The following is a 13764-nucleotide window of genomic DNA, read 5'->3' on the forward strand; positions in this document are numbered from 1 at the left end:
GAATCCCGAGGATGTGGGAGAAAAAGGACGCAAATTTGGCATGGATAGCTTATGTGAACAAAGAGTTATGAAGGCCTAAGTGCAAACTACCCCAAACAGCCAAAAAAGGGCTCAGCACTTTGTTTGTCACATTGTAGCAACTCTGTTTACCTTGGGGTTTATACACTAATATTCACTGTGACTGAGGAGGTGGAAAACAAACTGAAAATAACCTATTGAAATGTTCTTTAAAATCTCATGAGAGATCAAATTATTCTTTTCTAGTTGCTATGGATAAAGTATGGGTTCATCAGCCCAGTCTAGACAGAAGTGGATACTTTGATTATTAAATTTTTGCTTGGGGAGCATTAAAAGAAAAGGTTATCATAGAAAGACTAGAAGCCATTGAACCTTGCTTCCTGAAAGCACTGTTTTCCAAGTGGTTCCAGTGTTGAATGTTATGAATCTATACAAGTGTAAACAACATTGTGTCACAGTACGACAAGAGTGCTCTTTTATGTATTCTTACATGCCTTTTTGTGGCTAATTCACAGAAGCATCTAAGAGTCAGTAAAAGGGTACTACATTTTGGGCAAATCACTTAATATTCCTGTGCCTAAAACAATATTCCTGCGCCTAAAACATATCTAACTAGTCTGATGTCTTGTAAAGCACTCTGTTATGGATGGGCCATATTTGTGCTATATAAAACTACAAAAAATCACTTTCCTCATGAATCCTTGTCTACTGGAATTACCCTATTTTACTACAACCTGTCGCTTCCAGGTGCTTTTCCATCAGTTTATTGTTGTACTAATCATAAGAAACATCTGTCACTCTTCTCTTTCTTTGTTTATTTCATTGATTCTTAAGCTCTCAAAGTGAGAAATTAAATGGACAGTAGGAGACCAAACCTGGTCTGGGTTTTTACCATTGTGTTGGAAATATATAATCTAGTGCCAGATGTATGAAAACTTTTACTGGTCGCAAAACTTGTGATTCACTAAATTTGTGGATTGACAACTGCTAAAATATTACCCTATACACTAAATTAATTTTAAGTGTCAATACATTTTAACAACTCCTAAAATGAGTTTAGAAATGGTTTACAAATCACTATTTGGAAGAGATATGTTTTGGAAGTGACTTACAAATATGAATTCGGTAACCTAATCATGTATCACTGAATTGTGAATGGAATTCTAGTCTCAAACTTTAGATAAGATACAGACTCTTAAGTTGAATTGGTACTGCATTTACAAAGTGGAAGGGATGTCCATTGTACTCCTTCCTCTTTGCGAATAAGGGTACAAGTTTCAGGGGGAGTAGGCATTCATTTATTTACAGAATTCATAAAGCACTCAAGAACACAAAAAGGGCACCTTGGTGTTGGAAAAGATCTGGTCTTCTATGAAGGGTAGAAGGTCAGATGTTGGCAGTCTCTAGCCACGTTTTGAGGTATTTCCTAAACAGTTAAAATGCAGGCCTCAAGTGAAGTTCAATAGTAACAAAGGTCCAATATTTTGCAGCAGGAAAGAAGGTGGCCCTTTTTTCAATTTACATAAATTTAAAGTGGGCTTGTCGAATAAAATGCTGAGAGGAAGGTCTGAATGAATGAGTGGGTGTGTGTAGTTAAATTCTCTCACAGATGGAGAAGGGGGCATGGTTGATCAAAACATTGTGCACCATGCATAGCACCTTAAAGATCAAACTTTTCCTGACAGGAAGGCAGCGTGAAAAGACAATAGAACAGAGACAGCTTGAGTGAGTGGAAGTTTGAAAATTAAGTGGCCTGATGCATTTTGCACTGTCTGGAGATAGCAAAGGAGGTATTGTGACAGTCCCAGACAGAGACTGTAGTGTAGTACAGACAGAAGAGATTAGGGCCTGGCCCATGGCTTTGCAGAACGGGAAGGATTTTACAATGTGATATGGTAATGGAAAAGCGGATCCCAGCTACCTACTAAAATTGCCTGGCAAGCTACAGTTTGGATTCCATTAGGAAGCCAGTATTCTTCACTGAAATTGCCAGGGTGAAGGAGGACCCTAGTTTTTTGCACCTCCAAAGAGTATAAACTCTGTATTGTGGGTTATTTAACCTCGGTTGATTAGTATGCTTTCATTTGGCAGTGGGGATATGCATACAGTGATGTTTTGTGCAGTTTATTCAAGAGTCTCAGGGACTGATAAAATTATCTTAGTATTATCAGCACAGGAAATAATCATAAAGTTGAAACATCAGCCAGAGAGTCCTGCAAACAAGCATTGATCAATTTAAAGGCTGCAAACTTTTGTAAAGTTTGTAAAAGATAGTTCAGCTACTCCGTCTCAGGTTGGGCAACCAAATCCCACAGGAAGGAGATCTAGGATGCCAGTAAGGAAACTTTGGAAAGTTACTTGGCCACCAGAGCATTTTATAGTCCTATTCCAGCCTTTGAGAAATGATTGCCACAGACTGTATTAGAGTGACCCTGATGCTGGGGATGCAGGATGAAAAGATGCTCAAAGATCCTGTAAATGCTGTGCGGTCATCGGGGGTGCCCTTCTGGTGATTCCTCTGTCCACAGGTCATGTGAGACAACTTTGGCCACCAGAGGTTTGGATCCCACGAAGTCCTTTTTGAGATAGTAGAAGGCGAGCTGCTTCTAGGCTACCGGTCTCTGAACACAGTAGTCAGAGTGAAATCCTTTGGTGGAGGCTAGTGCCCCTCTTGGGTGACCAATCTGCACTTTTACTGCACTCCTGTGTGTGGTTGACTCAGGTGCAATATTTGGCTGTCGAGGATAGGTCTCTTGGGCTACCTAGCAGCAATCAGAGGTGATGCCTCTGAAGTGGGTACCAATTTGCCAGTTTGGATTTCTACTGCTTTAATGTTCCTGGTGCTGTTCCAGGGGGACAGCTAACTGATCCTTGGAGTCACTGCTTGGGTAAGAGGCTGGGGAATGACTTCCCATGAGCCAGGAGCTACAGACACAGTGCTAACTTCACTAGCCCAAGCTGCAGCAGGTGCAGTCCAGCAGATGCTGCAGCCTCTGCTTGTGCAGTCCAGGGGTCAGCACTCCTTCTCCAGCCCTTGTTCCAGTCTGTATGTGATCTGAGGTTCAGGGTACCAGGGGTGCCATATTTATCTCTAGAAAGTGACCTGATGGGACAACATCGTCACTAGCCAATGGGTTTCCAGTTCCCCTCCTTCTTGATGATGACTTTCCCACAATGTGTGGCATCTAACAATCCCAGAGTACACTATTCTGCCCACTCTCAAGATTTCTGCACTGTTCCTCCGCTATTAGAAGCTTGGTAGCCCAACTTAAATTTGTGGCTACCTGTGGGCTACAGACCCATGAGAAAACCAGTTTGAGCACTGGTCTCCCGTCTGTGTCCCTGTCGCCAGCCCATTTACCTGAACAAAGGGCAGCTCTTCAGGAGTATGATCGCCATTTGCCCACCAAAGGCAGCTTCACCTCTGAAGCTCCCCTTTTGGGATAACATCTTAAGTGGCTTCCTGTGAAGCGGTGGTAACACCTCGCTTTGCAGAAGGCTGCTGCTGTTCCAATGCCTGGAAATTGTTCACACTACTCCTCCGTTAGGCAGAATGCTGTCTGTGGGCCAGTGCCTGTGTGAGTCTACTGGACCAGCTGAGTCACAGAGTGGCAAGTTTGTAAAAGTTGCATTACTTTAATATTGACATTAAATTCTACCCAGGTACCAGGTCGGGTTTAATGCCACGATTAATTTGACACCTTACAGACACCAGTTAGGATGTCCCAATCAGAAGTTAGCCAGTCTGAGGTGCCAGTCAGTAATCCTGTATTAGCCAATGCGGCTACTAACTTTTCCACAGCAAAACAATTTTAGGAGTTATGCTGTTGAGTCATGTATAAACATACATGTTCTACTGAAAAATATAAACTGCCTTAGGGCGCTATAGGCCTTCCTTAGGGGAGACTTACATATACTGTTGAGGGAAGTTGTGGCTTTGCTGTTAGTCATAATGGCAAAGTCGAAGTGGCAGTGTGACAACTACTGTTCCAGTCTGCAGCGGCAGCCTGGGATCCATTTTATACTTTGGCACACACAGAGTGGCACAATCAGTTCTGCAGCCCTGGGTGGACACTCTGCCTTACATGCCCTTGGTACTCTGGGCATCATATACTATGAACTTATCACTAAGTCAGTACTTGACAACTGAGGATAGCCAATCTGACATACAGATTGTAAGTGGTTAGAACACTAACACTGGTAGCAGACTTCAGTGCACTATCAGAGTAAAAACAAACAGCATCTAGTAGTCCAAATGGGGAGAAAAAGTATGGTGAAACGCGCAAACAGCCTGTTTCCTTACAAGTACAATGCTGGAGGGGTCATGGTGCTGGGGAGCCTTGCCAACTCCCAATGAAACTTTTAAAAAACAAAGCTGTTTTTTTAAAGCAGCCCCATTTTCTCTAAGGCAATTGTGGTGTATAAAAAACATTTTAAAAAACAACAACAATGATAGAGGTGGTGGTCTGCCAAACACTGCAGAACACCTTCCTTGTGACTGTGACAAATGGCCACCTGTCTAATGAGTAGTTATTAGTCGGGGGCAGTCTGCAATTCACTATGACTCCTTATTGTGCAAACCAATCTATTAATAAATAGATCCGGTTGGCAAAAAAAGAGTCTATTTGCAAAAAGTAGAGTCGCAAATTGCAACCTCTCTTTGCTACGAGAAAGTTAGTACTGTCAAATTTGATCTTCTAAATTTCTCAACTATCATGACCCTTCTATAAAACTGTGAACTTACTTACCTTAACTTCGACAAGGGAAAAATGCAGGTAAATAAGCAACTGAGCTGAAAAACATAGTTTTCAGCTGGAAAGATGCAGCCGAGTCACACATTGTAAAGGAAGGATTTCAGTACTAAGGTACTGATACCATCATAGGTGGAAAGTGAATATATCAGCACTGAAACATTTATTCCAAACCCATTGGCAACAAAAATGTCGATGAGTTTCAAATCACTCCTAATTTTGCACGGATAATAGCTACGGTTCACGATCGAAATGCACAATAGCAATTTTGCTATCTCAGGACTGCAAAGAAAAGGCCGGAAGAATTGTTCTGGAAGCATAAAAAACAGGTGCAAATAAATGTAAGATATTGACTGGGGCACCTGCAAAGAAAATAAGAAAAAAAAGGATTCAGTGGCAAGTGAACCTACGGTACGGAGCTTTGCTCTTTAAAAGAAAGGCAGAGTAGGGTGGATGAAGTAGTTCGCAAGTCCCCCTCATAAAAAAAAACCAATACATTTTGCAATATTGTAAATACGTACCCTAAATCATTGTACTAATATCATTGTTTTTGCATGCAACTCTCTGAACAACATTTGTGTAAGGGGTTGAATGATTCCGCACATTGCTAGCTAACTTGCAATTATGCTCTATGATGTACTGATTTTCCACAGCCAGGCATTCTCAATTATACATGGAAAGGAATAAAGGCCGCAAACAACTGACTGAGGTCACACCAGTTTCAGTTGAAGGCATTTTACTGCAGATTTATTAGGCAAGGTATAGGGTTAATTTAGGGGCGATTCAGAAGCAGCCAATGATGAGAACTATGCTGACTGTCCGCCTGGTTAGATAACAACCACCACAAATACACTACATCTGTTGCTGTTCCACTGGCTTGACGAAACAGCCAAAGATGAAGACAACGGGTAGCTGTCCGACCACCCTCTACCTAACTGAAAGGGGGAGACCCTCACCCGGATATTCAGAAGACATCTGCTCTATGTAGGGTGGGCAAATAAGAGGGGCGCATCTGTCAGTGGAATAAAGTGGTAAGCCACTGTCCTGCTATATTGTTGCACTGCATAGACAAAAGTAGCCACGGTTGTCGAAAAAAACATAACAACCTTTTACTTTAATAAGCACTTCTCTTTTGTTTTCCTCCATTGAGGACAGTGAAAGGTCCACCACAAAGAGGAGAGAAATTCAAATTTTGTATTATTTAAGAAAAACAGTCACCGTTTATCATGTGAGTGCAATAACTAGGGGGAATTACATATCAGGCAGCAATGCAAGGGAAATCACGAGCAGTGTCTGCTCTTCGGATACCAAGACAAAGTTAATCCAAAAACCATTTACAAGTGTAGCAACTTCAACTGTAAGCTTTAAGGCATATCGGCAGCAATGTAATTACAATGCCACTGGAGGAAGAGAGGTACTAACCGTGACAACGTGACTTAAAGAAAAGTTTTAGGAATATGGCTTCATGGCTAACATTGGTACTATTCAGGAGCCATCATATAGATGTCATGTAAACAGACAGGATATCGAATGTGCCGTAGGCTGTTACAGGGCAATACACAATGTTTACTGCAGAATGTCCTACCAAGGAATGCAGAGTTTCTGGTAAAGTACTGATATGGTAAAAACACTCATGATAAAATCACACTGTGGCAAAATTACCTTTCAATTGAAGCATCCCTGGATAATGAAAGCCACAGACAGAATCATTCCCCTACAGTCTACCTGATTATCATGCAATTCACATTTGAGCCACAGATCCCTGGCATTCAGCCTGTTGAGATATTGCCTGTCACCCCTGTGATGCACCGCAGATGGGAAATGTACTAAACCATGCGTTGTGAAAAGCGCAGATGTTTACCACGCAAGCATAACAACGCTTGTTGGAACAACGACTACCTTTTTCTCTACCTTAGCCAGGCATGTGCCAACCTACGCATTTGCGTGGTTAAGGCATAGAAAAAGGCAGAGAGCAGTCTAGTGGATTGAAAGAGGACACAGTTAGGTAAGTGAGGCAGGGTCGGGGTAGTGTTTAGGGGTGGGGATTCGATTAAGGGCTTATTCAGACTATTTTTATTTTAGGGGCGGGGTGGGGGTGTTTGGGGAAGTTTTGTTTTTAGGGCTTAGTGTGGGTGGGGGACTGGGTATTTTTTTTGTGGCCTAGTGTGGAGTGAGGTAGTTTATTTTTGTAGGGGTTTGGAAGGTTTAAGGAAAGGCGGGAGGAGAGCAGGAAGGATCGCGAGAGGAAGCTCTGAGGTAAGTGGGGATGGATTTAGTGCTTTCAGGGCAGTTTATTTTTCTGGGGCGGGCGTTGGGGTAGTTTTTGTCTTAGGGGTTAGTGTAGGTGGGGGGTCGGGGTAGTTTATTTTTTAGGGCAGGGTAGTTTATTTTTTAGGGGTGGGGAAGGTTTAAGGAAGGGCAGGAGGAGGGAGGAGAGAAGAGAAGGAAGGATCGGGAGAGAATGTGGTGAGGTAAGTAGGGTTGGGGCAGGGTTTGGGGGTAGTTTTTTGCAGTGGGGTGGATTTAGGGTTTAGGGAGGAGGGTCAGGGTAGTTTATTTGTTAGGGGCAGGAGTGGACGGGGTTGGGGTAGTTTATTTTTCAGGGTTTCTGGGGTAGTTTACTTATTAGGGGCAAAGACAATTTTAGGGCTCAGGGTGGGTGGCAGGATAGTTTGGTTTTACAGGTGGGGTGGGGGTTCGGGTAGCTTTTTTTTTAGGGCTTAGGGTGGGTGGAGGGTTGGGTAGTTTACTTATTAGGGGTGGGGAAGATTTAAGGGCTCAGGGCAGGTGGGGGTGTAAGGGTAGTTTAGTTTTTAGAGGCAGGGTGGCACGGTCAGGTCGTTTTTTTTTTTTTACAGCTTAGGGTGGGTGAAGGGTCAAGGTAGTTTACTTATTTGGGGTGGGGGAAGGTTTTAGGGCACAGGGTAGATGGGGGTGCCGAGGTTGTTTGGATTTTAGAGCCGGGGTGGTGGGGGTTGGTGTAGTTTTTTTTAGGGCTTAGTGTGTGGAGAGCTCAGGGTAGTTTAGCTATTAGGGGTGGGGAAGAATTGAGGGCTCAGGGTGGGTGGGGGGTGTCTGGGTAGTTTACTTATTAGGGGTGGGGTTAGTTTTGTGCCTCAAGGGGGGTGGGGGCAGGTGTACTTTTTTAGGTTAAGAGGGGAGTTGTATAACATAATCATGCATTCAGTTTCCTCATATGCCTTTACTAAGCATGCTTTTACAACTAAATTTGCTGTAAAGGCATGTGTGGAATAGACGCAGTCGTGGTTCCGGCCACGTTGTTAAGGCATCCTTTGTTCCGGTATGCTTGGTTCTGTCATACAAGCACTGTAGATTAGCCATTCCTCAAATACAGTGCTGCAAGGAGGAAGCTATCTGATCACACAATAATCATCTTAGGCATTAACTTGTTCATAAGGCTGCAAAAGTACCACATTCTCAAGAGGTGGGAGAGGTAACTTATTGAGTGTTTGTCATTAAAAAAGCCTTAGCAAACGTGGCGACAGCGACCCCAAACTGAAGCACAGCCCATAAGACAATACATTGTAGTCAGTGACAGATATGGCCTTGCCAATAGTGGCTAAAAGTGCCATGATGTGGAGACAGATAAAAGAATTGTAGCGGAAAAAGCAAGGCAAGAAATATAGCACTACTCATGCAGGTACTGGCACAGACACACAAAGGCACACTGATGCAAGTACAGATACAAATAGTATTGAATAACTCTACATTGCACGTGGCAGGCGAGGAAGAACTGCTTGGTCAAGGAATACAGCAATTCTCCTGACGAGAGGCCTTGACCCACAGATTTATTCTGAATACCACTTAAGGACACATAAGGGGCATGAACCACAATGCCCTGAGTGGCTTTAAACAACCCGTTATTATATCTGACTACACCCACCATTGAGGGATCAAATGTTCTTTGAAAACCCAGACCTGCAAGAGTTCAATGTCGTGCAAGAGGTTGACCCGAAGGAGTAGTGCACAATTAACACTGGAGCTAATAGTGTTGAGCTGGAAGTGCAGGTAACATTGGAGATATGACTGATAATCTCAAAATATATAGGCACTTCCACACAGAAATAGACTTTGCTGACTCTTGTACATTTGGATAAGTGTCATGCACAATCTTGTACCAGCCTTTTAGCTATTGTCAGAACATTTTGCAAACCTGATGAACTCAAATTCTACGCAAGAGAGCATAGATCCTGCTGTTAAAATGGATAACAGGCAACTTGTAAAAAAACAAATGGCAAGATTTAAAAAAGGTTTGCTTTGGTGAATGCACAATGCAAAACATCGTAAAGCATTGCCAAGCAGCGTTAACAGCAGTGCCCCATCTAGTTTCACAAGCAAAAGTTATTTTGAGCTGGAAATTGACCTTTGTGCTGTGTCCAAACCTCTTCACACCATACCCTGTTAGTTTATGCAAGAGTAGGCATGTCTGGGGCAATTGTAAGACTGTTAGGTTTTTGGTGCAAATCAATCAAATTAGAATGACCGTGCTTTGCACCATTCCTAATGTCATGTTAAGGCAAACTCAAGCAAGAGGTCAAGTGGTATATTGCTTGATATGTCTATCTGTAACATGTATGTCTTGCTATAAAACATGCATTTTACATGTTTAACCCCTGTTGCTGTTGTGCACACCTGAGTAATGGTACTGCGGGTGTATCTTCAATACAAACCTTAGACCGTGCTGCCTGGCCTTTGTACAACAGTGCAAGGCTTGGCATTTAGCAGAACAGCCAGATTTAGCACCAGCACCACGGAGAAAATCATCTGCATGTGAGTTCCACTAAATCTAGTGCTACGCTAATTTCTGCTGTTTGTGCAATGCAGTGCTGCAATTTTGGACAGGGTCTAGCTTGAGAAAAAGTGGCGACTGAACACACCAGTGTTGGATGTTTACAGGTGTTAGACCTGTGTCAGCCTTAGGGTGCTCTTTCCCCAAACTTTTTTTGCCTTACTTCTCCATCTGATCTCGTTTTCGTTGGCCTTAGGACTCGGTGCACAGTACCAAAGGTAACCAGTGCTAAAGTGGGTGCGCTCTCTCCTTAAAACATGGGAACATTGGTTTCTTCCCGAATGGCATATTTAATTTACTTATAATTCCCTAGTCAGGTGGTACTGAGTGTAACCAAAACCTGTAAATTAAATGCTACTAGTGGGCTTGCAGCACTGATTGTGCGATCCACTTAGGTAGCTTGCAAACCTGTCTCAGGCCTGTCATTGCTGCCTGTCTGTACAGTTTTAAACCGCCATTTCGATGAATAAACATTTTGCCAGGAGCAAAACATCCTTTTTAATACATAAGTCACCGGTAAGTAGGCCCTAAACATCCCACAGGGAAGAGTGCAATGTGTTAAAAAGTGATTTTATGTTTTAAATGTCCTGATGGTGAAAAACTCTTACATTTTCACTATTGCAAGGCCAACCTCTCCCTTGGATAACATCAGGGTTACATTACTACATTTAATAATGATAATCTTCCAAATGGGATCAAGTAAACAGTTCATGTTTAGTGTCTTTGGAATTGTAATAAGACATCCTCTTAAACTGGTAAAGTCAGATTTCCAATTACAGTTTTGAAAATGCCATTTGTAGACAATTGGCATTTTCCTGCCTTAGACATTTAGGCCCTCATTACGACTTTCGTTGTCTTCCATTAAGACCACCAAAGCCACGGGTGCCAGAAGACCGTCAGTGCTAGCGGTCTTCCACCCACCATATCACGGGTACTGCTAGATTTCTGCCACACTTTGGGTGGAAATCCAGCAGTAGTTGTGCTGGCAGGTGGAGGCACTCTGGCAGTTTCACCACCGGCCCACCTCACCAGTAGGACAACGCCTGCCATATTATGGGCCATAATACGGTCTGGCGGTGTCCTGCTGGTGGGGCGCTGCTGGCGGTGGAAGCGCCTTTCCCGTTCCCTGCCGGATGACCTTCTCCCTGGAACAGGTAAGGTTATTGTCCGACAGGGGTGGGAGGGTGGGGGATGTGTGTGCGTGTATGAGTGTGTGGTGTCTGGGTGTGTGCATGAATGTGTGAATGTGTGATTGTAAGCATGTCTGAATGCTGAAGTGAATGTGTGTCTGCGTGTCTGTACGCAAGTGTGAGTGTTGTGGTGAATGCGTGTTTGTCTGCATGTGAGTATGCATGTTTGGATGGGTGTGAGTGAGTGCGTGTATGTAAGTGTAGGTGAATGGGTGTATGCCTGGTGCCTTTGGGTGTCTGTGTGCATGTATGCTGGGAGGGGGGTAGGGTGCACTGTGGCTGAAGAGGGGTGGGGGTTGGGGCCACTGTGGGTGAAGGGGGAGGGGGTGGTCTAGTGCTTGCTGGGGGGTGGGGGAGATGTCTACTGGTGACAAGGAAGAAATTCCATGTGACTAGTTGCTTTTCTGCCATGGTTTTCGTGGCGGTGCTACCGCCATGAAAACTATGGTGGAAAGCCAGCTCCAAATACCGCTTGCGGTCTTCTGTGGACCGCTGGGTCAGAGATGATTATCTCCGGCTTGGCGTTCGGACTGCCATCACAGTGTGAGTGGAGATGTGGTGGGTTGGCAGAGGCCAACCTGCCACCCTCATAATGTGACGGTCTGCACTGACCAGCCTGTTGGTGATGGGACTGCCACATTTATCCTGGCAGTCAAAAGACCGCCAGGATGGAAATGAGGGCCTGAATGCCTAAGGCCTGTCTTTAGGTCACATGGCTAGGTGTAGTTGGCAGTTGGTCTTTGTGTATTCCTCCCAGACAGCCACACAACAGAGAGCTTCGGTGTGCCTGGATGGGCTATCACTGGCAAGATGGGGGCTGAGCTGGGCACAGCTCTACTCACACCTGAGTTGGCTGTGTGCTGTCTTCAGACAAAGGGCTGAATACCCCCTGTAGTTGGTCTAGAGCCAGGGCAGGAAAGGCAGGAATCCTGTGCACTTCAGAGGGAATCTGCTAGAATCTTCCCTACTTCAAAGAAGGCAACAGGTTTAAATAATGGACCTCAGACACCAACTCTTCAGTACACTTCTGGGCCTGTGGAAGACTCTCTCAGTAAGAAGGACTACTGTGCTGCTGAAAGGACTACCACTTTGCTGGACTGCTGCCCTATTGTGCTGACCTGCTGCCCTTCTTCTCTCTTGCCTGGGTGAGAAGGACTGGACTTGCAACCTGTACCCAGGACTACCAGAGTAACTCCAGAGGCTGGTCTCTTTTAACCAGCACCTGGACTCTGTAACTGTGTATCCTACCCTGTCAAGTGGTGCCACCTCAGTCCTGGACCTTTAGAAGGGGACCTGAAAGTGGTCTGCCAACCCATTTGTGGCCCAGCATAACTGACATTTCCACTGCTGTGTGGCTCAACTCCCAGCAAAACCAGCGCATCGTGCCTCTGCTGAATGGACTTTCCCGACACCAGGACTATGCATTGCCCTTGTAGGCAGCAACCTCATCAGAACCACTGCAGCATGACATATCCCCGATGCAGGCCCTTGCATCACTAGCCTCTCGTCGACATCATCCTCAACGACTACGCAGGAACAGGCCGGTGCACAATCCATCCTTGATGCAGGACTTCACATCGCAATCACTCAACAGCCTCCTCCATAATGACACATGACCTTGCATCGCAGCCTCACAGCCCCCAGGAACTGAAGCAGCATGATGCTTCTCAGACCCGGAACTCGCATTGCCGTGTCTGCGTGACTCATCCTCGATGCAGGACCTTCCAATGCTCAACAACCAGGATTTAAGGTATTCCTGTTCAGCGAGCCTAGCTGGGTCCCTGAAGCTGGTCAACGCTCCAGTGGGGCTGGCCTAAACATGTGACTTTGCCCCGGTCTGGTGCAACCAGATATTCACAGTTTGCACTTTGTGCTTTTTGGTGCTATTTTCACTCCAATATTTAAACTTTCATATCTCTGGTTCTTCTAATTGGACTTTTGTCATTTTGGTGTTGTTTTTTATTAAAATGTATTCTACTTTTATACCCTGTGGCAGGATTCTTCTTGTGCTGTGTTTTAAAGTTATTACTGTTTGAAGTGTTGCACAAATACTTTACACATCACATTTAAAGTAAGCCTGACTGCTATGTGTCATGCTACCAGAGAGTTGAGCACATGCTAATTTAGGGTTTGCTTCTGACTTCACCCTAACAAGTGTTGTGGTTGCTGCTTGAGTAGGGGCTCACCCCGCTCAACCAGTAACCCAATTTCTTATAACAATACACACACTTTGGCCTACAGACAGTTGGAAAATAGCCAATGAAAGTAGGTACAGTAGGTGAATCAAGATATATAGTGAGGTTTTGAGGACAGTGGTTCACACAAAAAAGGGTAATTCAACACACTGATTATGTGTATTTTCATGCAGCAAACATAGGAATCAACTTAAGCTTGACTCAATGAGAGGTATAATACCAACAGTCTGACAGAGGCATGATTACATGGTGACTGATGTAGGTTCTTGTACCTTGCCCCGAGGAGGCAGATCAATTAATTTTTGGTCAAACATGCCAACAATCACCATATAATGCATTTTCTGAGCTTTTGTTTGATCATCATGGAACCAAACTGTTGCTGTAACATGTCTAACACGGACGTCCTCCATTGCACGTTTTAAATCGTGGAAAGGCATGGAAATGCAATTAAATCTTAAAAATATAAATGTTCAATAGGGACTTGGACATAAGTTATGACACTAACAAAAACTGCTTTATTGTTTTTGTCTTAATCTAACTTATGACCTGAGGTTGTGATCGTGACTACGTTTGTAAGTAAGTTGGTTAGAAGATAGGAAATGTGTTTGTTTTAGAGGTAAAAATGTTGTTTCTCTTTCATGAAACTGAACGTTCTCCCAAAAGACTGATCAACAGATTCTCATAAAACTCTTTAACAAACTTTTTTTTTTCAGTGAATATATTTATACATGCAGGCAGTCGCTGCCTTCTTCGCTCGAAAGGAGCAGGGCAGGTGCAGAGTGCTGGGTGGTGCAGGGGGT

The 13764-nt window shown here is 44.1% G+C and overlaps 1 protein-coding gene across 1 annotated transcript in view; it reads right to left on the reverse strand.

Moving 5' to 3' along the window:
- Positions 1–13764, reverse strand: part of AK5 (adenylate kinase 5) — a 2252667-nt gene that overhangs the window by 670486 nt on the left and 1568417 nt on the right. The window lies entirely within an intron of this gene.

Source organism: Pleurodeles waltl, chromosome 4_2 (assembly GCF_031143425.1).
Source record: "Pleurodeles waltl isolate 20211129_DDA chromosome 4_2, aPleWal1.hap1.20221129, whole genome shotgun sequence".
Classification (NCBI taxonomy): Eukaryota; Metazoa; Chordata; class Amphibia; order Caudata; family Salamandridae; genus Pleurodeles; species Pleurodeles waltl.